This window comes from Nilaparvata lugens, chromosome 14, assembly GCF_014356525.2.
Source record: "Nilaparvata lugens isolate BPH chromosome 14, ASM1435652v1, whole genome shotgun sequence".
NCBI lineage: Eukaryota > Metazoa > Arthropoda > Insecta > Hemiptera > Delphacidae > Nilaparvata > Nilaparvata lugens.
The window spans coordinates 19,878,018-19,900,490 of record NC_052517.1 but is presented as its reverse complement, the minus strand read 5'-3'; the positions used below and the strand labels follow the sequence as shown (position 1 = coordinate 19,900,490).

The 22,473-nt window shown below is 35.5% G+C and overlaps 1 pseudogene; it reads left to right on the top strand.

Moving 5' to 3' along the window:
• The first annotated feature begins 2,720 nt into the window (after nt 1–2,720).
• LOC111048914 lies at nt 2,721–22,080 on the top strand (annotated as a pseudogene).
• The last annotated feature ends 393 nt before the right edge of the window (nt 22,081–22,473 follow it).

Here is a 22,473-nt window from a genome sequence, read left to right as displayed (position 1 = left end):
GAATAATAAATTATTGAAATTGATAAGTATTCTACCAAAGATCGGTACTATTAAATGGAAATTTACCAAGAGATTGTAGTAATTTTCATTCTGTTGTCATCTAACACTTATCAAGCATGGGTGAAGCAGTTGGAATTTGGTGTATTTGAGAGAGACCAAATGCTTGAGGGTCAAGGTTTATTACAGTGTTCAGGGGTTTCAGGATGACGACTTAACTCAGATTTTGGCCTTTTAGTTATAGTGATGTCCACGTTATAATGGCAGTGGAGAAAGATAGGAGAACAACGTTGCCGATCCTCTGTCTTGTACATACCTTCTATAGACGGTAGCTGATACAGGTTTATGATGTAATATCAACTGTTCATTCTCGTTTAAAATCATTGAGTAGTCTATATTTTAGTTAGCAATAAATTATATTTTTCATTAATTCCACAAATTATTTTTATAATTAAGATGAAAATATTTTGTTTATTAATCATGAATTCTACATTGTTAAAAGACGATCTGGCAAAGTGAGAAAGAGATAGCGCTATCTGCTCTGTTGAATGATAGACAAGGATAGCAAAACCATTGCTAATCAAACACTGCCATTATAACGTGAACCTCACTATAGGCATGAAATAGTGTATTTTGTTGTTTGAATCCTGGGTTGGATACCACACTGCACCAAAAACCTAATATATCTTAATCAAAAACATGTTTTAATTGACCGAGCGAAGTGCGGTCTAAGATTCAAGTCTACGTTTTGGCATTTCTCTTAATGTTTGAATGCTTATTATGTTGCGCATTTAAGGCGATACGCGGTAATAGATTTTCATGAAATTTGACAGGTATGTTCCTTTATTAATTGTGCGTTGACGTATATACAAGGTTTTTGGAAATTTTGCATTCCAAGGATAATATAAAAGGAAAAAGGTGCCTCCTTCATACGCCAATATTAGAGTAAAAAACAGACTAGAATTTTATTATCTTTATCTATATATATAAAAATGTTATGTTGGTTTGTGTGTAATGCAAAAACTCCAAAAGTACTGGACCGATTGAGTTGAAATTTTAACATGATATAAAATCTGCATCAAGGATGGTTTTTATCTACTTTTTACAATTTTCAGGGGCGCTACGCTCGCCCGAAAATTTTTAACTTTTTTGTTTATGGATTTTTCCGATTTTTGACTTCACATTCGGGGTCAGCTCGCGAAAATAAGTCGATTAAAAAAAAAAATTGACCGGGCTCGCAGGGTGGCCCGGGGGGAGGGGGTGAAACTTTGGCCATTTTTGGCCAGATTTGAGCTGAGCGCTGCTGCAATCAAAGTGCAAAATCTGACCGCTAGATAGCGCGCATGTTTCAAAACGCAGCTTCAACAGGTTCGTGAGATATAGAGTACCGGTAAACTACACTCTTGATTACCGTATGTTTTCCGGTACAATTATTGGATTTCAATTACTTTCGCAATTCAGAACAAAGAAAGCATACCGATGCTTTTTTTTCGATAATAAATTCGTGTTTCAGTGCAAATAATCGTGTTACTTGTGTTAATATTGTAGTAATTTCAATCAGTGAATGGATCGATACCGGTACCGTGCTACAATCAATTGGCGATTCAGTCGATAGTGTGAGTATAATCTTATCGATGTAAATCAATCTTGTAATGAATAATAATTATTGAGGCTTTTATTCTTGCATTTGTGTATTCATAATTCTCAATTGTCAATGTTTCATAATCCTCCAAACCTTAGTTCATAAGCTGATCGGCTTATCTTATAGTTTCAATATCTTATTTCTATTTCATATTCATGCTATGTTTCCTTCTATCATAAAACAACAAGAAATAAAAAAAAATTCTTATCTCTTTTCTACTAACATACCGGCATTTGACAACAGTGTTGTTGATAATACGATCTGGGCTGTGTTGCATGCTAAAATACAAAGTAGGCTAATATTTTAGTAGTCAGCTGGTTATTTTATCATATAAACAAAATGAAGGGATTACATATTTTAAGAGACTATTCTCAAATATTTTTTTCTTTTAGAATCTAATTTTTTTCCATCAATAATTTTCTATTTTATATATAGGTATTCATTTACTCATTTTAATTTCTTTTTTCTAAAAATTTTGCTTTTTTTCATTTTATTTCTCACATAAACATTATTTTTCCTTTTAGTTTTGTAATTGCACAATAAACCAGATTTAACAGCTCACATAACACAGATGTTCATAATTTATTTAACAAGCATAATATTTGTGGTTTCCCAACACATTTTTTATATATAGTGGGGGCCACAGAAAAAAAAAATAAACATTCAATCACAATGTGCCACTGCGAAGCGTGGCAGGGTACAGCTAGTTCATCATAAATTAGCTGACAAGTGATTACACAGATGTGTAGAGAAGCCAGTCTATTGCTGTATTCCCATAAGGTCTATAGTTTCAATCAGGTACTTGTGGATGAGAATACTGCGTGAAGTCTACTATTTACAGAACTACTGGTTAATAGTGTTTTGTTTATGACGCCATCATTTTCACAAGTGTTGGTAGATAGACAAAAATGTTATTAACGTATTTGTCGTCTCAGTTTGACGGTATTAAAAAGTCGTCGTACCAGCTTGACGGAGTTCTAAAGGTACACTGTCGTTGTCCCACTTTGACACATTCTCCATCCTCTCAGATACAAATAGCAGTGGCATTATTTAGAACGAGGAAGCTCAAGAAAGCACTGATAAACTTTTCTGCTTTCGTTTGTGTTTTGCTGTCGCCCATAAGCTCCAATGAAATTTAGGATTTTCAACTAAAAACTTAGTGATTTCCTTTATCTGTGGGCGTAGTTTTGATAAAAAAAATATTTGTTCCAATATCCAGAGTTTATACTCTGATATTTATTCATTTCAAGCCAGAAATGATCAGTTGAACTGGTAATTTAAAACCGGTAAGTTGACTTGTTCCAAAGTTTGAGGCTATGGTACAGTTCTAAAAGTTTTAATTTCGTTTTTTCGTATATAAATTGTGTATTTTCCTGTTAAATAAGTGCACATTAACTCCTATTCTATTTAAATTTCATCAACATTATTATTTCATCTTCAAGTTTCAATTTTATAACCCCCAAATTTTATTTTTGTCAAAAACTTTCCTGTAAAATACGCTACCACTTGTTGAATCTTGTCTTCTTTTGATTTCAGTTAAATAGGAATAATATTCATTGTAGCCTCCCGATTAATAAATTAATATTCTCCATCACTTTAGTAGGGTTTATAATTTAAAATTCATTTAACAAAGCTTGAAATAAGTTTCAAGCTTTATTTCAGTAGGCAAAATCTACTGTTGTTTCATTGCCTACGTTAACAAGATACATCCTGATTAGGTTGTACTATCAATAAAGGAAATTGAAAGCTTTAAACAGTTGAATCGTTGAATGAAAGTATAACTGAATAAAAGTAATGTAGACTTACATTAATTTTTTCAACAAGAAAAATTCAAATGTTCACTTGATAATGCCTATTATATTTTACAGTTGATTTGGAATTGAATGAAAAGAAACATTGCAATCAATGAAAATTCTCAATTTTAAAATTTAGTAATTCTTTTTAGTTCTGGTATACTAATAAAATAAAAGTTAATTAACATCGATCTAACAAACCAACATTTTTAAAATAATAAGTTAGTTGAGCTACGGTACAGCTAATTTCACTGAATCTAACCACAGAGTTTGATATTAGATATAATGTAACAAACCTACAGGGCATCTTTCACTTTTAATTTTTAAAAAATTTTCACTTTAAATTTTTAATTTAGAAGTCCTGTAATACAGGAACAGCTGATTTTATTGGCTATATTGAGCATGTAATTGGAATAGTGATTCTCCTGTATTACAGGACTTGTAACTTTTATGAAACAGGCCCCAGGTCAAGCAGTTGATTGCCCTGATAACTGGATACTGTAATCTCTTCAATTTTATACACTACGTACAATTTTATCGTACGATGTTTAAATACTTTTAGGTTAATTTTATAGTGAAGGAGTGATCTGTGGTCTAGTGGATAGTGTGCCTGCGTAGCAGCCTGGAGATCTCAGGTTCAAACCCCGTTTGTAGGCAAAAGTTTTTGAACAGGTCACTCCCGTGTTATCACGGTATGGGCACGTTCAATTGTCAGTCCCGGCTGAAGTATGACAGTCGTAAGGCCCAGTAATGGCAAGGTCACCCTGGTCAAGCACTTGGCAAAAGCCCTTGCTTCACCAGCTGGCTGGTGAGTCTGGGTAGTAGAGGTCAGGGGCCTGTTTCATAAAAATTTAGAAGTCCTGTAATACAGGAACAGCTGATTTTATTGGCTATATTGATCATGTAATTGGAATAGCGATTCTCCTGTATTACAGGACTTGTAACTTTTATGAAAAAGGCCCCAGGTCAAGCAGTTGATTGCCCTGATAACTGGATACGGCCAGTTCACTAAACTCCCTTAGCTCAAAATTGACAATTTTCGAGTTGGAAGTCTTCCTCCCAAGGTGCGATAGGATTTCATCATGATTAGATTCCAATTTTTATGAAATTGTTTTAATTTCCTCAGGTTTAATTTGTTTTTTTTTCTCGATTTTTGAACAGGAATTCACGATGATTGGAGGGTTGTTTGTGTACAACCATAAGGGTGAAGTGTTGATATCACGGGTCTATAGGGATGATATAGGCAGGAACGCAGTGGATGCGTTTAGGGTGAACGTGATCCACGCCAGGCAACAGGTCAGGTCACCCGTCACCAACATAGCTCGCACTTCTTTCTTCCATATTAAGGTTAGTAGCAAAACTAATATCAAGGTCAGTAACTATTTTTTTTTTGTGTAGTTGAGAAGTTGATATTGTGGTAATTATTCATATTGAATGAAAAAGACTAAGAAATTGTCAAAAAAAAACCACTGATTTATTGATAATTAGAAAGACCGGTTTCGGTTATTACACCATTGTCAATCTCTGATAAACAGTAATATAAATCATAAATATATAGTGATATACACAGATATAAATCAGTGGTTTTTTGACAATTTCTTAGTCTTTTTCATTCAATCAGTAACTATTATTAAGGTCAGTAAACTATTATCAAGGTCAGTAAACTATTATTAAGGTCAGTAAGCTAATATCATAGAGAAACAATAGCATAAGTAGATATCCCATGGTATAGGGCCATTATGTCGCAACTTTTACTGTTATCTCAAGCTGATAGTCCACGTAGTTCTTTCCAGTGAAGCTGTGTGACGCTCGTAGTCTCTCATACTGTGCCGTTCATACACTCTCACCCCAACAAAACAGTAAAAATCGACAGTAATCGGCTTGAGATAACAGTAAAAGTTGCGACATAAACGCCCTATACCATGGGATATCTACTTACGCTATTGTTTCTCTATGCTATTATTTAAGTCATGACCGGCAGTCGCCAGACAGACTTCGTGAAAGTTTAAAACAATTGAAACACAAATAACTGCAGATTATTCGTTTCATGTGGTTCTGTAGAAGACTGCAATTCTAAATTATGAAACAGCCTCAAACTGTTGCACAAGTCCACTGGTTTCATCATCTCTCAGTGAGTATAGAGGGTAGCTGATGAGTTTATCACGTACCACCCTACTAAACTTCCTATACTCCAGCTTAAGCTCTAGCGACTTTGCCAACTCTAGCTAAGTCAGCTGTAGCATAGAAAAAATATAGTATTTATTTATTTGTTGATACAATTACTAGTAGTTCTGTGAACAGTAGACCTCACGCAGTATTCTCATCCACAAGTGCCTGATTGAAACTATAGACCTTATGGAAATACAGCAATAGTCTGGCTTCTCCACACATCTGTGTAATCACTTGTCAGCTGATTTATGATGAATAATTCCATAGTCTGATTTTTACTCTAATATTGGCGTATGAAGGAGGTTCCTTTTTCCTTTTATATTATCCTTGAAATGCAAAATTTCCAAAAACCTTGTATAGGCCTATATGTCGACGCGCAATTAAATAAGGAACATACCTGTCAAATTTTATAAAAATCTATTACCGCGTTTCGCCGTAAATGCGCAACATATAAACATTTAAACATTAAGAGAAATGCCAAACCGTCGAAATGAATCTCAGACCTCACTTCGCTCGGTCAACAAATCATATGATTCGGAAAGAACAACAGGAATAGCCCAAAACTATTCTGTTCCCAAATTTTGATAAATAATAACATGTCCGAAAAATAGGTTATGTTCTTACTGTGAAAAATTAGAGTTCAATTTCTGTCCAAAAATATATATATGAGCTAGAAATTTTGAGTTAATAATGTTTAAAGATTAGTAGCCTATAAAAAGATATCCCATGATTTGTAGAATTCAAAGATTGGAAGTTTTTATCAAATTATTAAGGTCTTGTGTATCAAGTTGAGATGATAATGATACTGTATCATATTGTGTTGATACTAATTAATTGACCGAGCGAAGTGAGGTCTAAGATTCAAGTCGACGGTTTGGCATTAATTTCTCTTAATGTTTGAATGTTTAAATGTTTATATGTTGTGCATTTACGGCGAAACGCGGTACATAATAGATTTTCATGAAATTTGACAGGTATGTTCCTTTTTTAATTGCGCGTCGACGTATCTACAAGATTTTTGGAAATTTTGCATTTCAAGGATAATATGAAAGGAAAATGGAGCCTCCTTCATACGCCAATATTAGAGTAAAAATCAGACTAGGCTATAGTATTATTCATCATAAATCAGCTGACAAGTGATTACACCGATGTGTGGAAAAGCCAGTCTATTGCTGTATTTCCATAAGGTCTACAGTTTCAATCAGGTACTTGTGGATGAGAATACTGCGTGAGGTCTACTGCTCACAGAACTACTAGTTATTAAAAACATTAAAATATTTCATCGACTAGTTTCGACCATAGCCACCTCTAATACAAGGCCGCGGTCTACGATATTGCAACGTCGCAGTGTAGGCCTAGAATATAATACATGATTGATGAAAATGATTTGAAAAAATACCAGCTGATCTTTTTCACCAATCATGTATTATATTCTAGGCCTACACTGCGCGACGTTGCAATATCGTAGACCGCGGCGTTGTATTAGAGGTGGCTATGGTTTCGACCCTAACTTAGGTCATTTTCAAGTTGAAAGTTTTTAATAATAAAGGGTACTACAAGGTTTTTATATTGTTTTTATTAATTTGTACAAAAGTAACCCATGTAAGTAAAGTGTTTTTGTGTTGATACTGTATAATTTATGGTGATACCATAGAGAAAATATAGCATAATAAGTTATCCCATGGTATAGGTCGTTTATGTTACAAATTTCAAGCTGATTTCTTGTTAACTCAAGCCGATTACTGTCAACTACTGTCTATTATTAGTGTGTTGTTGGGAGTGTGAGAGTGTAAGAAGGGCACAGTATGAGAGACTACCAGCGTCACATAGCTTCACCAAAAACAACTACTAGGACTATCGGCTTCAGTTAACACTCACATTTGCAACATAGACACCCTATACACTGTCTATTATTAGTGTGTTGTTGGGAGTGTGAGAGTGTAAGAAGGGCAAAGTATGAGAGACTACCAGCGTCACATAGCTTCACCAAAAACAACTACTAGGACTATCGGCTTCAGTTAACACTCACATTTGCTACATAACAGTCCTTTACCGTGGCATATCAACACAATATGATACAGTATCAACACAATATGATACAGTATCACCACAGTAATTGATTTAATATGAATAATTACCACAATATCAACTTCTCAACTGCACAAAAAGTATCACCAAAATATGATACAGTATTATCTCAACTTGATACACAACACCATAATTTGATACAAAACTTCCAAACTAATTTGTGTTGAACCAATGAATATATTTTAAAATGTTTGTTTTTCAGCGAGCAAATATCTGGATAGCAGCGGTCACCAAGCAGAATGTGAACGCTGCTATGGTTTTCGAATTCCTGCTGAAGATAATCGACGTCATGCAATCTTATTTTGGGAAAGTATCAGAGGATAATATCAAGAACAACTTTGTACTCATCTACGAGCTACTAGATGGTGAGTCGGCTCTATTTTGACTGTTGGTTTTCTGGTTATTGAGGTTTTCCGAAAAATCGATAAATCTTGAAAATTAAGACCGATATAAGATCATTTTTTGTTGCAAATTTAATGTAGAATCTACATTATACTAGTAGTTCTGTGAACAGTAGACCTCGCTCTCAGTTAGTTACATTGACCTGTTGTTATGTTTTCTCAAAAATTAATAAATAATTTATCAATTTAAAATGTCTAGAAAAAATCCTAAATAAACATAGAGCTTTCTGTCCTATCGTACCGTGACGTGTCGTCCCGGAATGTGAGTGTGAGCGCTGTTATCAGGTCTGGCTGCAACTGTCTACAACGTTGATGGAAAAATATAATTTTCAAGATGTTCGATGTTTTTGAACGGGTAGTATTATAGTCAACTGTCTACTAACGTTGATAGAAAGATACATTTTCAAGATGTTCGATGTTTTTGAACGGGTAGTATTATAATAGTCAACTGTCTACAACGTTGATGGAAAAATACATTTTCAAGATGTACAATGTTTTTGAACGGGTAATATTATAGCATAGAGAAACAATAGCATAATCCTATGGTATAGGGAACTTATGTCGCAACTTTTACTGTTATCTCAAGCCGATTACTGTCGATTATTATCAACTATTACTGTTTTGTTGGGGTGAGAGTGTATGAACGGCACAATTTGAGAGACTACCTTCGTCACACAGCTGCATGGGAAAGAACTACGTGAACTATCGGCTTGAGATAACAGTAAAAGTTGCGACATAAACGCCCTATACCATGGGATATCTACTTATGCTATCGTTTCTCTATGATTATAGTCCACTATATAAGCTGATTTATGATGAATAATTCTGTAGTCTGATTTTAATATTGGCGTATGAAGGAGGCTCCTTTTTCCTTTATATTATCCTTGAAATGCAAAATTTCCAAAAACCTTGTATATACGTCGACGCGCAATTTAACAAGGAACACACCTGTAAAATTTCATGAAAATCTATTACCGCGTTTCACCGTAAATGCGCAACATATAAACATTTACATATTCAAACATTAAGAGAAATGCCAAACCGTCGACTTGAATCTTAGACCTCACTTCGCTCGGTCAATTATTGTAATATTCATGTAGAATCATTCGTTACAAAGGTGTAACGGTCTTCGGCTGTTACACCTTTTGTGGGACACCTTGTACAATGTGCGCCAGAGAAACTCACTTATTTGAAAAAATCCCCGCGCGTTGAATTGGTCGTGTACAGGGGTAGGAGGGGGCGCATCTGGAGGGGGAAGTTCTCAAATTTATCCTCCCTCAAGTAAGTTACAAATTTCAAATTTCAAATTTATTCAAGTAAGTTACAATACATTCTGGTTCATAAACGAATCTACAATAAATTACAGTACAACAGCCAATTATGCAACAAATTTCACATATTATGAAAACTTATTAATTACAATGAAGATTGAATGCAACATTAGACTATTAATAATATAGTATTGTAATATAACTACATAAATCAGCGGTGTTTCAACAATGAATAAATGATAATTTCAATGAATAAATATACACCCCACTATATATTATATGTGTTGGGGTATAAGTAATTAGTTGCTTATTGCGTGTAATAATTACTATTTACAAACTTCATTCACTGATATGGGATTAAAGTTTTTTATAATAAAATTAGTAAAAATGTATAATACAAACAAACAAAATTATGGAATTAGTAAATAAATATTAATGTTCTATTAAGGATAATAATAAGAAAGGTTATTTTTAGAAAAATGAAAAACAGTAAAGAGTGGAATGAAGAATAAATAGTTTCAATATTTACAGTCTAACTAAATTTTCACAAAAATAATTAATTAGTAATTAGCCATCATTCTCCGGTCTAGAGAGCAGCGGGCCTTCGCAGTTGAGAGCTTCTTTTCTAATGGTCGATCACCTTCCGCGCTCGATTTGAAATTCTTTCCTGGCCGTAATTCGATTCTGTCAAGGGGTTAACTCATTTCAGGAGTGTGGAAGTGTCGCAAAACTCAGAAATGGACTTCAACGAACCATCAGAACTCCAGAAAATATCGAAAGAGTGAGGCAGTCAGTTGTGCGTTCTCCCCGGCGTTCGGCGGCTCGCAAACACACAGCTGCTATGACAATTTCTGAATCCACTATTCGACGAATTTTCCATGAAGACCTTCAACTTCATCCCTATAAATTGGCTGTTGTTCAAGAATTGACTGAACGCGATTTTCTAAATTACTTTTGTTCTTATTGGCCTTTCAAATAAGTAAATTTCTCTGGCGCATCTTGTTGACCGAGCGAAGTGAGGTCTAAGATTCAAGTCGACGGTTTGGCATTTCTCTTAATGTTTAAATGTTGCGCATTTACGGCGAAACGCGGTACCTAATAGATTTTCATGAAATTTGACAGGTATGTTCCTTTTTTAATTGCTCGTCGACGTATATACAAGGTTTTTGGAAATTTTGCATTTCATGGATAATAGAAGAGGAAAAAGGAGCCTCCTTCATACGCCAATATTAGAGTAAAAATCAGACTATAGAATTATTCATCTTAAATCAGCTGACAAGTGATTACACAGATGTGTGGAGAAGCCAGTCTATTGCTGTATTTCCATAGGGTCTATAGTTTCAATCAGGTACTTGTGGATGAGAATACTGCGTGAGGTCTACTGTTCACAGAACTACTAGTATAAGTAAGTATATTTAATAGCCCATTATGAAAAAAGTCTATTTCTATCAGTATTTTTGATAGTTCTTCTTCATATTTTCCAGAAATCCTAGACTTCGGCTATCCTCAAAATTCGGATACCGGCGTCTTGAAGACATTTATTACTCAACAAGGAGTCAAATCTCAAAGCAAGGAGGAACAGGCACAAATAACTGCTCAGGTAAACCTTCAAAAAAAAATTTTATTTTGAAGTATTATCTCCATTAATACAATCAATTTCCTCTTGGAATTTTTTTTCTCTTTCTTGTATTATTTGAATTATATAACTGTTAATATAGTTATACTAGTAGTCAGGCTCGCTTCGCTCGCCATATCCGTCTAGCCAGGGGGCTCCGCCCCCTGGACCCCCGAGTGGATCGTCCAAGAATGAGATCAGCAGGCTCGCTTCGCTCGCCTGCATTTTTCATTTGAGCATTTTTATCATATGTTAGGACGATCCAGTCGGGGGTCCAGACTAAACGTCTGGCTAAACGGATATGGCGAGCGAAGCGAGCCTGACGGCTAGTAATATTATATAATATCAGGATCAGCTCTGATTGAAGTAGCAGTGCCCAATCAATTTTTCCGCGATAAATGCATTTAAATCTTCAACTTGGTACCAACCTAACAAAGTTAACTCAACTTAATGCCAACCTGACAAAATTATTAATTTAGTTACCAGTTAACAACTGTTTCGAAGAGGTACTCTCTCTAGATTATAGTTCTATATTAACATTTGGTATGGCCTTTTTCAATTATAATTAAGAGAATAAGAAGAATATACATGCTATTAGACGAACTTTAAACCCTTAAAAACCACCCTTAGAGTTAAAATATTGCCAAAAGATTTCTTAGTGCGCCTCTTAAGGGCCAACTGAACATACCTACCAAATTTGAACGTTTTTGGTCCGGTAGATTTTTAGTTCTGCGAGTGAGTCAGTCAGTCAGTCAGTCAGTCAGTCAGTGAGTGCCATTTCGCTTTTATATATAGATTCTATTGATAGGTTTCTATAATTGAAAAAATAATATTTGTTTGATTTTTTATAGGTGACAGGACAGATAGGCTGGAGGAGAGAGGGAATTAAATATCGCAGAAATGAACTATTTCTTGATGTACTAGAGAATGTCAACTTGCTAATGTCTCCACAAGGTAAATTTATTATCTTAGTATCTTAATTATACTTCTCGCTGATACACAACACTATGATTTGATACATTCAATATTTGCTTTGTGGAATGATAGACAAGGATAGCAACAACAATGTTAATCAAATATTCTGTCATTATAACTTGGACCTCACTATAGAACAATTTTTTTCATCCCACTGACCACCTATAAAAGAGGTATAAGGATTTGTCAATTATAATCTAAGTCGTCAATCTTTGAATTCTATAATGCAAAAAGAATTCCTGACTGGAATAAGGACAAACCAGGAACAACTCCTCCCTCACCTTAATTCTGAACTTTTCACCTGTAAGAAATTTTATGCGTGTTGGCAATGAATTATAAAGCCGAATTCCTGCACTCTTTACCCCCCTCTCATACATACCAGTTCGATGAATGTCGTCTCTGAGGTTTTGTCTATATCTGGTATTGTATGAGTGGAACAACTCTCCTGTATTGAACCTATCTTTATTCCTATCAATAAAACAAAGAGCCTCTAAAATATATACACCTGGTAGTGGGAGAATCTTTAACTCTTTGAAATAATCTCTACAACTTGCTCTAATAGATTCACCCACCATCACTCTAACTGCCCACTTTTGAATCCTAAATATATGTATTGCATGAGTTGAATTGCCCCAAAATATAACACCGTATGAAAGAAGAGAATGGAACACAGCAAATTAAACACTTCTAAGCGTTCCTGCATCCAGCAATTTCTTCACGGTTCTAAGAACAAATACTGCTGAGTTTAGTTTGCTTTTTAGCTGGTCTAAATGAGGTCGCCAGGAGAGTTCAGAGTCCAGCATTACTCCAAGTACCTTTGTCTCGTTTGCTGAACCTATGTTTCCATCTCTCGTATCCAATACTGCTTCCCGAGCCGTCCTGAATGGAATCTGCATAGTCTTATTGTAATTTAGTGCTAACATATTTGAGGCCAGCCATTCTTCTAGTTTCTGAAGAGCTCTACTACTTTCAGATTCCATGAACAACCACAACATGATACAGTATCAACACAATATGATACAGTATCATCTCAACTTGATACACAACCATAATAAAATAATTTGATACAAAACGATGACGCACATAACTAATTTGATACAAAAAGATGACGATACAAAACTATGATGATACTCAACTAATTGAATACAAAACGATGATGACACACAACTAATCCGATACGGAGCTATATTTTTCTAGCCTATGATTTGATACATTCGCTATCTGCTTTGTGGAATGATAGACAAGGATAGCAACACCAATGTTAATCAAATACTGCCATTATAACGTGGACCTTACTAGAGTGTGATTCTAAATAATGATTACATTTCTGAATGAATGAATGAATGAATGAATAAAATGAATGTGAACAGGTCAGGTGTTGTCGGCGCACGTGGCCGGCTGTGTCGTGATGAAGGCCTACCTGTCAGGCATGCCTGAATGCAAGTTCGGCATCAACGACAAGCTGGTGGTGGGAACCAATATGGCGGGCACATCGAGGAACCAAGATGGCGGCGATCACGGACACAAAGGCAGCAAAGCCAGTGTTGTCATTGACGACTGTCACTTCCACCAGTGTGTCAAACTGTCCAAATTCGAGACTGAACACTCGATCGGGTTCATACCTCCTGACGGCGAGTTTGAGTTGATGAGGTTAGTGGTTGAAACCGGTTCAAACTGGTTTTTCAAATTATTTTAGATTAAAATATTTAGTACTAGCAGGAATCAAGAATTTATAGTCACAATATTAAAAAATACATCGATATTGATAAAGCGTGCTCTGCAAAGGTCTAATTGAAAACATGTCAAACTAAAGACTTGACCTACTGAATTCTTGAATAATTTAAAATATATCTATAACCATCCTCGGTAAATGAGGAATCTATTTGCAAAATTTCAAGTTAATCAGTTGAGTAGTTGAGACCGTCATTCGCGATTTTTTCCTATTCCTATCCCATACGTGTATGAGCCAATTTTTTCCTTCATCATAGTATGAATTTCTACTAATAATAATTACTTATAATATTATTACTAGTAGGTAACCCATGCTCTAATTGAAAACATGTCAAGCTAAAGACTTAATCTACTGGAATCCTGAAGAATTTAGAATACGCCTATAACCATCCTCGGTAAATTGAAAATCTGTATGCAAACTTTCAAGTTAATGTGTTAAGTAGTTGAGACGTGATGATGCGTCATTCGTCAATTTCCTATCCCCTACGTGAATAAGCCAGTTATTTCCTTTATCACTATCTCGTTACTAGTAGGTAACCCATGCTCTGCAAGGGTCCAATTGAAAACATGACAAACTGAAGACTTGACCTACTGAATTCTTGAATAATTGAAAATAGGCCTCTAACCATCCTCGATAAATTAGGAATCTATATGCAAAATTTCAAGTTAATGAGTTGAGTAGTTGAGACGTGATGATGCGTCATTCATGAATTTCCTATCCCTTACTTCTTGTATAAGCCAGTGCTCTCCTTGATTATATATTAAGGATTTAGATTATAGATTATTACCAATCATAAATCACTAATTTCAATGTGATTTGTGTTGTAGATACCGCACTACCAAAGACATTTCGTTGCCGTTCCGTGTGATTCCGTTGGTCCGTGAGGTGGGGCGTACCCGCATGGAAGTGAAGGTATAATAGTTTTATAGTTTTATTTTCTTGTCATTTTTTACTATAATTTGGTAGCTTTCCATTGACATTTGAATACAGTCTCTAACGGTTCCTCGGCTTTCTCTCCACACCGATGCGGTAATTCCTTGTGTTTGACAGGGCTGCACACTATGGTCACAGGAGGCATCAAATCCGGGTTTTCAGTTTCTTCTAAAATCTTCACAGTTGTCGTTTCCATTATGCACTCTGTAGTTTCAGTATTGACAAGGGAAATATCAAAACACTTGTCTCCTTCCTGCACTCGTCTGTAGATTAGTGCAACAAAGTTTTGAAGTACTTCGTCGGGTAACTCCAGGTCTCCAACATTCAGCACATAGTTGAATCGGCCCAGGGTACACACTATCCGCCCTTGGCGCACATAGCAGGTGGGCTTTACATAGGTCAGGTCACTGTCTTCTTCTTGACCATCACTGATTGTGGTTTCTTCTGATGAGGGCCATGCTCCATTCTTCAAATCATACACATTTTTCGCTGATACATCACCCAAATCTTTGATCAAATGGTGGCATTTGGTGCCTTTACTGCAAGGGGATCCATCCTCGTTTTTAGAATCATCTTCTAAGCCAATTAAGTTTTCCTACAGTTACGTTGAAAAGTGGCCATTGCTGCACTGATTACAGAACGCAAAGAATCACTTTTCCGCTCTAGTGCGGGAAAAATTTTTCTGCACTCCAGATTTGCAACGTGGCAACGCAAAATACTTAGTAGGTTATATGGAGCAACAGTGCAGCAAAATCAAAATGAAGTTGGTAACAGTGACTGCTGTGGCTGCTATAGTGAGCAGAGGTGCAACCAAGCACAACGCGCTAATTATTATTCATTATATATTATAACCAAGGACAACATTTTTATTCAATTTGACAATAAATTAAGGTTTTTATCAATAATAAAATTACACAGAAAAACATTTGATGCATTTCAGGCAATTTTACCCATAATTACCCACTTTTCATATTCAATGGTAACTGTAGGAAAAACTTAATGTGAAATACGTGCGCAAAGTTCCTCTGCTGCACTCAAGAAACCATTCCGCCCTCGCCTACGGCTCGGGCGTAAACGTTTCTTTCGGTGCAGCAAACTGTCACTTTGCGCACTAGTTGCACAAATAACTATTTTATCTCTATTGCCCAAGTTAAGACTCACGTAGAACTCATGATTAGGTAATCCATAACATCCAATTTCCAATTGCGTAAAACAGAAAACGAGAATTTTCAAGATGTAGGCAGTACCTACTCAGGTGATATCTAACCAATTTTTTTATGAAGTTCATAATCAAAGTAACAAAATAAACTAGATTTTGACATTGATTATTTTTCAATAATAAATGTAATAAATCATTTTTTTGTAATCATATGAAGAAGATTCTATCAGGACCTCCTAAATACAAAATCAAATCAAATCAAATTTTATTCACAATTTCAAAAAAACAATTTAGGGTCCTGCCAAACCTGTAGGTTTTTCGGCGGGTGCCCAATCACAAAAACAATATTAAGATAAATATACATAAATAAACAATAATATTACATTATTCAAATTCTTAAAAATGATTTTGAACTGTAATAGAGAGCTGGAACCTAGCTGATGGCAGTAAGTTAGTCCACCATCTATGGCGGCCATCTTGTTTTTATGCGCAGATCCGGTATTTAGGAGGTCCTCATTCTATCATATCAAAAGATAGCATAAGAAGACATCCCATGGTTTGTCGGATTAATTCAAAGTTTGGAAGTTTTGTATCAAATTATGGTGTTTTGTATCAAGTTAAGATGATACTGTATCATGTTAGGGTGATACTGTATAATATTGTGTTCAAAGATAGGAGAACAAGAAGACATCCCATGGTTTGTCGGATTAATTCAAAGTTTGGAAGTTTTGTATCAAATTATTGTGTTGTGTGTCAAGTTAAGATGATACTGTATCATTTTAGGGTGATACTGTATAATATTGTGTTCAAAGATAGGAGAACAAGAAGACATCCCATGGTTTGTCGGATTAATTCAAAGTTTGGAAGTTTTGTATCAAATTATGGTGTTGTGTGTCAAGTTAAGATGATACTGTATCATGTTAGGGTGATACTGTATAATATTGTGTTCAAAGATAGGAGAACAAGAAGACATCCCATGGTTTGTCGGATTAATTCAAAGTTTGGAAGTTTTGTATCAAATTATGGTGTTGTGTATCAAGTTAAGATGATACTGTATCATGTTAGGGCGATACTGTATAATATTGTGTTCAAAGATAGGAGAACAGCGTTGCCGATTCTCTTTCTTGGCACTGCCTTCTATTAGCTGATATCGGTGTATCTGATGTAATATCAACTGTTCATTCTTGTTGAAAATGATCAATTATATTTTATTTGTCAAAAAATTATGTGTTGATTAATTAAATTTCTACATGGTTGAATCACGATTTGGGAACAGTGCGGAGGTGGTAGAGGATAGGGGTAACCGTCCACTGGAACCGTATTCAACCGATCCGTTCGGCCGTTGGATCGGACGAATCTGCCGGCCGTTAATTCGGCCGAATATGGTCGTTCATTGGAACCGTTTACGTCAGTCTAGTTGCCAATTATTGAATTAACTACTATCATATCCACCAACATTTTTCATAAACAATGATTATATTGAGATTTTGAAAATTGAATAAACAAATATCCACTAAATTAGTTATTCATTATTAAGCAATCTTTGTTTACAGATTCCTTTGAACATCACGACGATGATATCTTTTGTCTCGCATATCCCACAATGAAACATGCTCTTGAACCAAACTTATCAACTTTTCATTGTCCATAGTTACAACTTTATAAAACAGAACAACCTCAAAAAACAAGACTGTGAAACAATTCTAGGTTAGGAACATTTTGTTGTCTCAGCTCGACTAGTTAGTTCGGCCGGATAGAGCCGGAAAATCCCATTCAATTCGGATCGAAAAATTGATCAGGTGGAGACGACCTGTTGCAATGGACGAGCATCTATAGCTTTCTTTGTCAGGGGAGCGTTAAGTCGCGTTCGGTAATTTTCGGCCGATGCTAGTTCAGACGAAAACGGTTCTAGTGGACGGCCCACCTAGAGCTATCTGCTTTGTTGAATGATAGACAAGGATAGCAACACCAATGTTAATCAGATACTGCCATTATAACGTGGACCTCACTATAGAACAAGAACAACCACAACATGATACAGTATTGCAACACAATATGATACAGTATCATCTCAACTTGATACACAACACTATGATTTGATAGTTCGCTATCTGCTTTGTCGACTGATAGACAAGGATAGCAACACCAATGTCAATCAGATACTGCCATTATAACGTGGACCTCACGATAGAACAATAATAACCACAACATGATACAGTATCAACACAATATGATACAGTATCATCTCAACTTGATACACAACACTATGATTTGATAGTTCGCTATCTGCTTTGTCGACTGATAGACAAGAATAGCAACATCAATGTCAATCAAATACTGCCACTATAACGTGGACCTCACTATAGAACAAGAATAACCACAACATGATACACTATCATCTCAACTTGATACAAAACACTATGATTAGATACGTTCGCTATCTGCTTATGTTGAATGATAGACAAGGATAGCAACACCAATGTTAATCAGATACTGCCATTATAACGTGGACCTCACTATAGTGTGTACCAAAATGATTGTATATTAAAAACTTCACTCCTGCTGAAATCTTTAAGAATTTGAAATAGGTCTATAACCATGCTCGGTTAATTAAGAATCTATATGCAGAATGTCAAGTTAATGAGTTGAGTAGTTGAGACGTGATGATGCGTCATTCGTGAATTTCCTATCCCCTACGTGTATAAGCCAGTTCTTTACTTTAATATATTATTATAGACTGACTAGCCGTCAGGCTCGCTTCGCTCGCCATATCCGTCTAGCCAGGGGGCTTCCCCCCCTGGACCCCCGACTGGATCGTCCAAGAATGAGATCAGCAGGCTCGCTTCGCTCGCCTGCATTTTTCATTTGAGCATTTTTATCATATGTTAGGACAATCCAGTCGGGGGTTCAGACTAAACGTCTGGCTAAACGGATATGGCGAGCGAAGCGAGCCTGACGGCTAGTAATATAATATTCCCAGGATTGAAGTAGCAGTGCCCAATCAATTATTTTTCCGCGATAAATGCATTTAAATCTTCAACTTGGTGCCAACCTAACAAAGTCAACTCAACTTAATGCCAACCTGACAAAATTATTAATTTAGTTGCCAGTTTACAACTGTTTCGAAGAGGCACTCTATCTAGATTATAGTTCTATAGTTACATAGGATATGGAAATTTCAATTATAATTAAGAGATTGGGAGAAGAAGAATATACATGCTAAAAGACGAACTTTAAACCCTTAAAAACAACCCTTAGAGTTAAAATATTGCCAAAAGATTTCTTAGTGCGCCTCTAAAGGGCCAACTGAACATACCTACCAAATTTGAACGTTTTTGGTCCGGTAGATTTTTAGTTATGCGAGTGAGTGAGTGAGTGAGTGAGTGCCATTTCGCTTTTATATATATATAGATAGATTGATTAATTATGGTAAATGTGCATTTTCAGGTGGTGCTGAAATCCAACTTCAAGCAATCTCTGTTTTGGCCAGAAAATGGAGATCAAGATTCCGACACCTCTCAACACGGCTGGGGTGCAGTTGATCTGTCTCAAGGGCAAAGCCAAGTATAAAGCCGCTGATAACGCTATTGTTTGGAAGTGAGTATGGATGTCACCTAAATTCTACATATTTTGTCAGTTTCAACTCCCGCCCGATTAGGTTAGAGCTCTATAAACATGACACTAAGGCTCAACTCACACTTGGGCGACTCAGGTGGAGAAGAGACTGGACTCTAGTGGAGAGCATGTGTTTTGAAATGGTGACGTCGCGGAGACTAGAATCGACTGGTCTGAGTGTCACCATTTGGAAACACATGCTCTCCACTAGAGTCCAGTCTATAAGTGTATATAAGTGTATAAGCCAGTATATATTGTAATCTACATAAATAAAGTACTCAATCAATCAATCAATCAGTCTCTTCTCCACCTGAGTCGCCTAAGTGTGAGTTGAGCCTAAAAAGAAATAAATACCGTAGATAGATTTCTTCTAAATGAGTAAGTCTCAACTCACATTACTTCGATTACATTACTTTATTATTAAACGAAAATCCAAATTAAATGCCAGCATTTAATTTCAATTAAATTACAGCACTAACAATTAAATTACACCAATTACAGCATTTAATTTGGACTTTCGTTTGATAATAATAATTAATACATTAGCATTTGAATAATTGCAATATCTCAGTAATTTCCATCAGTAGACTGGCTGGCCGCTATGGCTTCGTATAAAATGAGCGCTGCTATCCAGAGATTGTCAGTTTGGTGTAAGGGTAAGCATTCCTGACCGGCAATTAGGAGGTACTGGGTTCGATTCCCGGGCTGACAAATAATTTTTGAATAGTAGCGCTCATCGAAATTCCATCTCGCAGTTTACCCTGTTGGCAATATTTGCAGTAGCAGAAGTCTTCGGGGTGATTTACAGCATTCAATTGTGATTTTCGTTCAATAATTCATTAATTAGCTTTTGAACAAATGCAAGTTCCAATTTATTTCCATCTGTATATCCAATCTAATCTTTGGATTCAAATGATATGTGACAATATTGTTCCAGTTTATTTATTTTGTTAATTTTCTATATTTTCCAGGATCAAAAGGATGTCAGGCATGAAAGAAACTCAGCTTTCAGCGGAGATTGAACTCTTGGAAACTGATACGAAGAAGAAGTGGACTCGACCCCCGATTTCCATGAGTTTTGAGGTTAGTTTTACTGTAAAACTTGACTAATTTTTCATAATTTTTTCTTGTTTTCCAGCTCTTATTAGTCAAATCCATTAGTTGTCTTACTCTATAACTTTTTTATTTGTTGACTAGCAGGTAACCTGTGCTCCGCAAGGGTCTGATTGAAAACTTGACTTACTGAAATCTTGAAGAATTGGAGATAGGCCTATAACCATCCTCGGTATATTAAGAATCTATTTGCAAAATGTCAAGTTAATGAGTTGAGTAGTTGAGACGTGATGATGCGTCATCCGTGAATTTCCTATCCCCTACGTGTATAAGCCAATCACTTCCTTGATCATAGTATAGACTAGCAGGTAACCCATGCTTCACGAGGGTCTAATTGAAAACTTGACCTGCTGAAATCTTGAAGAATTGAAAATAGGCCTATAACCGTCCTCGGTAAATTAAGAATCTATATGCAAAATGTCAAGTTAATCAGTTGAGTAGTTGAGACGTGATGATGCGTCATTCATGAATTTCCTATCCCCTGTGTGTTTAAACCAGTTCTTCACTTTATTATAGTATAGATTATTTTTTTTTATATTTCAGATCTTCTCTTAGGGTCGGTTTCCGAGCTCGGAATCTAGTTAAGTACTAGACTTTAAACAGCTGGAGTCAGAAAATTGGCTTTCCGAAACGGGGCGTAGTCGCAGTTTTTATTTTCTAATTTCTATAATTGGAAACGTTTTTCCTTGACGAAATTAAACATTTCTAAATAATTCAAGATAACTGAAACTTTACACTATTTTCTCTTTATTTTATGTTGTGTTCAATTTTCTAGTTTTACGAAATTTAATTCAAACGTCACTTTGTCTACGACTACGCCCCGTTTCGGAAAGCCAATTTTCTGACTCCAGCTGTTTAAAGTCTAGGACTTAACTAGATCCCGAGCTCGGAAACCGACCCTTAGTGTTTCTAATTTAATCCTATTCTTTTTTTAATTTTAGGTCCCATTCGCACCCTCAGGATTTAAGGTCAGGTACCTTAAAGTCTTTGAATCCAAACTGAACTACTCTGATCACGATGTCATCAAATGGGTTCGATACATCGGTCGCAGTGGACTCTACGAAACAAGGTGCTAAATTTAATCTCTGATTAAATCTCCGGTTAAACTATAATTCTCAATTGATACTATAATCTCCTAGACATTTGCCATTTCCTAGTATCTCTGTTGTTGGTGTTTTTGAATTTTCTATTAATATTGATGTAATAGATGGTTCTCAGATCTACAGTTAATCTTAGATTAAATCTTCGGTTAAACTTTAATCTCCCAACAATTTGCAATTTCCTACTATCTCTATTGTTGGTGTTTTTGAATTTTCTATTAATATTGATGTAATAGATGGTTCTCAGATCTACAGTTAATCTTAGATTAAATCTACGTTTAAACTTTAATCTCCCAACAATTTGCAATTTCCTACTATCTCTATTGTTGGTGTTTTTGAATTTTCTATTAATATTGATGTAATAGATGGTCTCAGATCTACAGTTAATCTTAGATTAAATCTACGGCCAAACTTTAATCTCCCATGAATTTGTCATTTCATACTATTTGTATTTTTGATGTTTTTGAATTCCCTGTCGATTGATTTAATAGTGTTGGGCCCGGTTGCATGAAAGCCTGTTAAATTTCAATCATGATTAAATGTCACGAGAACCAATCAAAAGCAGCTAATTTTAGAAGAAGACTTCTCTGATTGGTTTTAATCATGGTTAAAATTTAACGGGCTATTGTGCGACCGGGCATAGGTGGTTCTTAGATCCACAGTTAATCTCTGATCAAATCTCCGGTTAAACTTTAATTCTTAATCAATAATATAATCTCCCACGAATTTGCCTTTTTCTACTATTTGTATTGCTAGTGTTTTTAAATCTCCTATTAAGTTTGTAGAATAGCTAAGTTGGCTCTCAGATCTCCGGTTAGGTTTTAATCTTAGATTAAATGATACAGGCTCCCCTGGAATAGAAATTGTTCC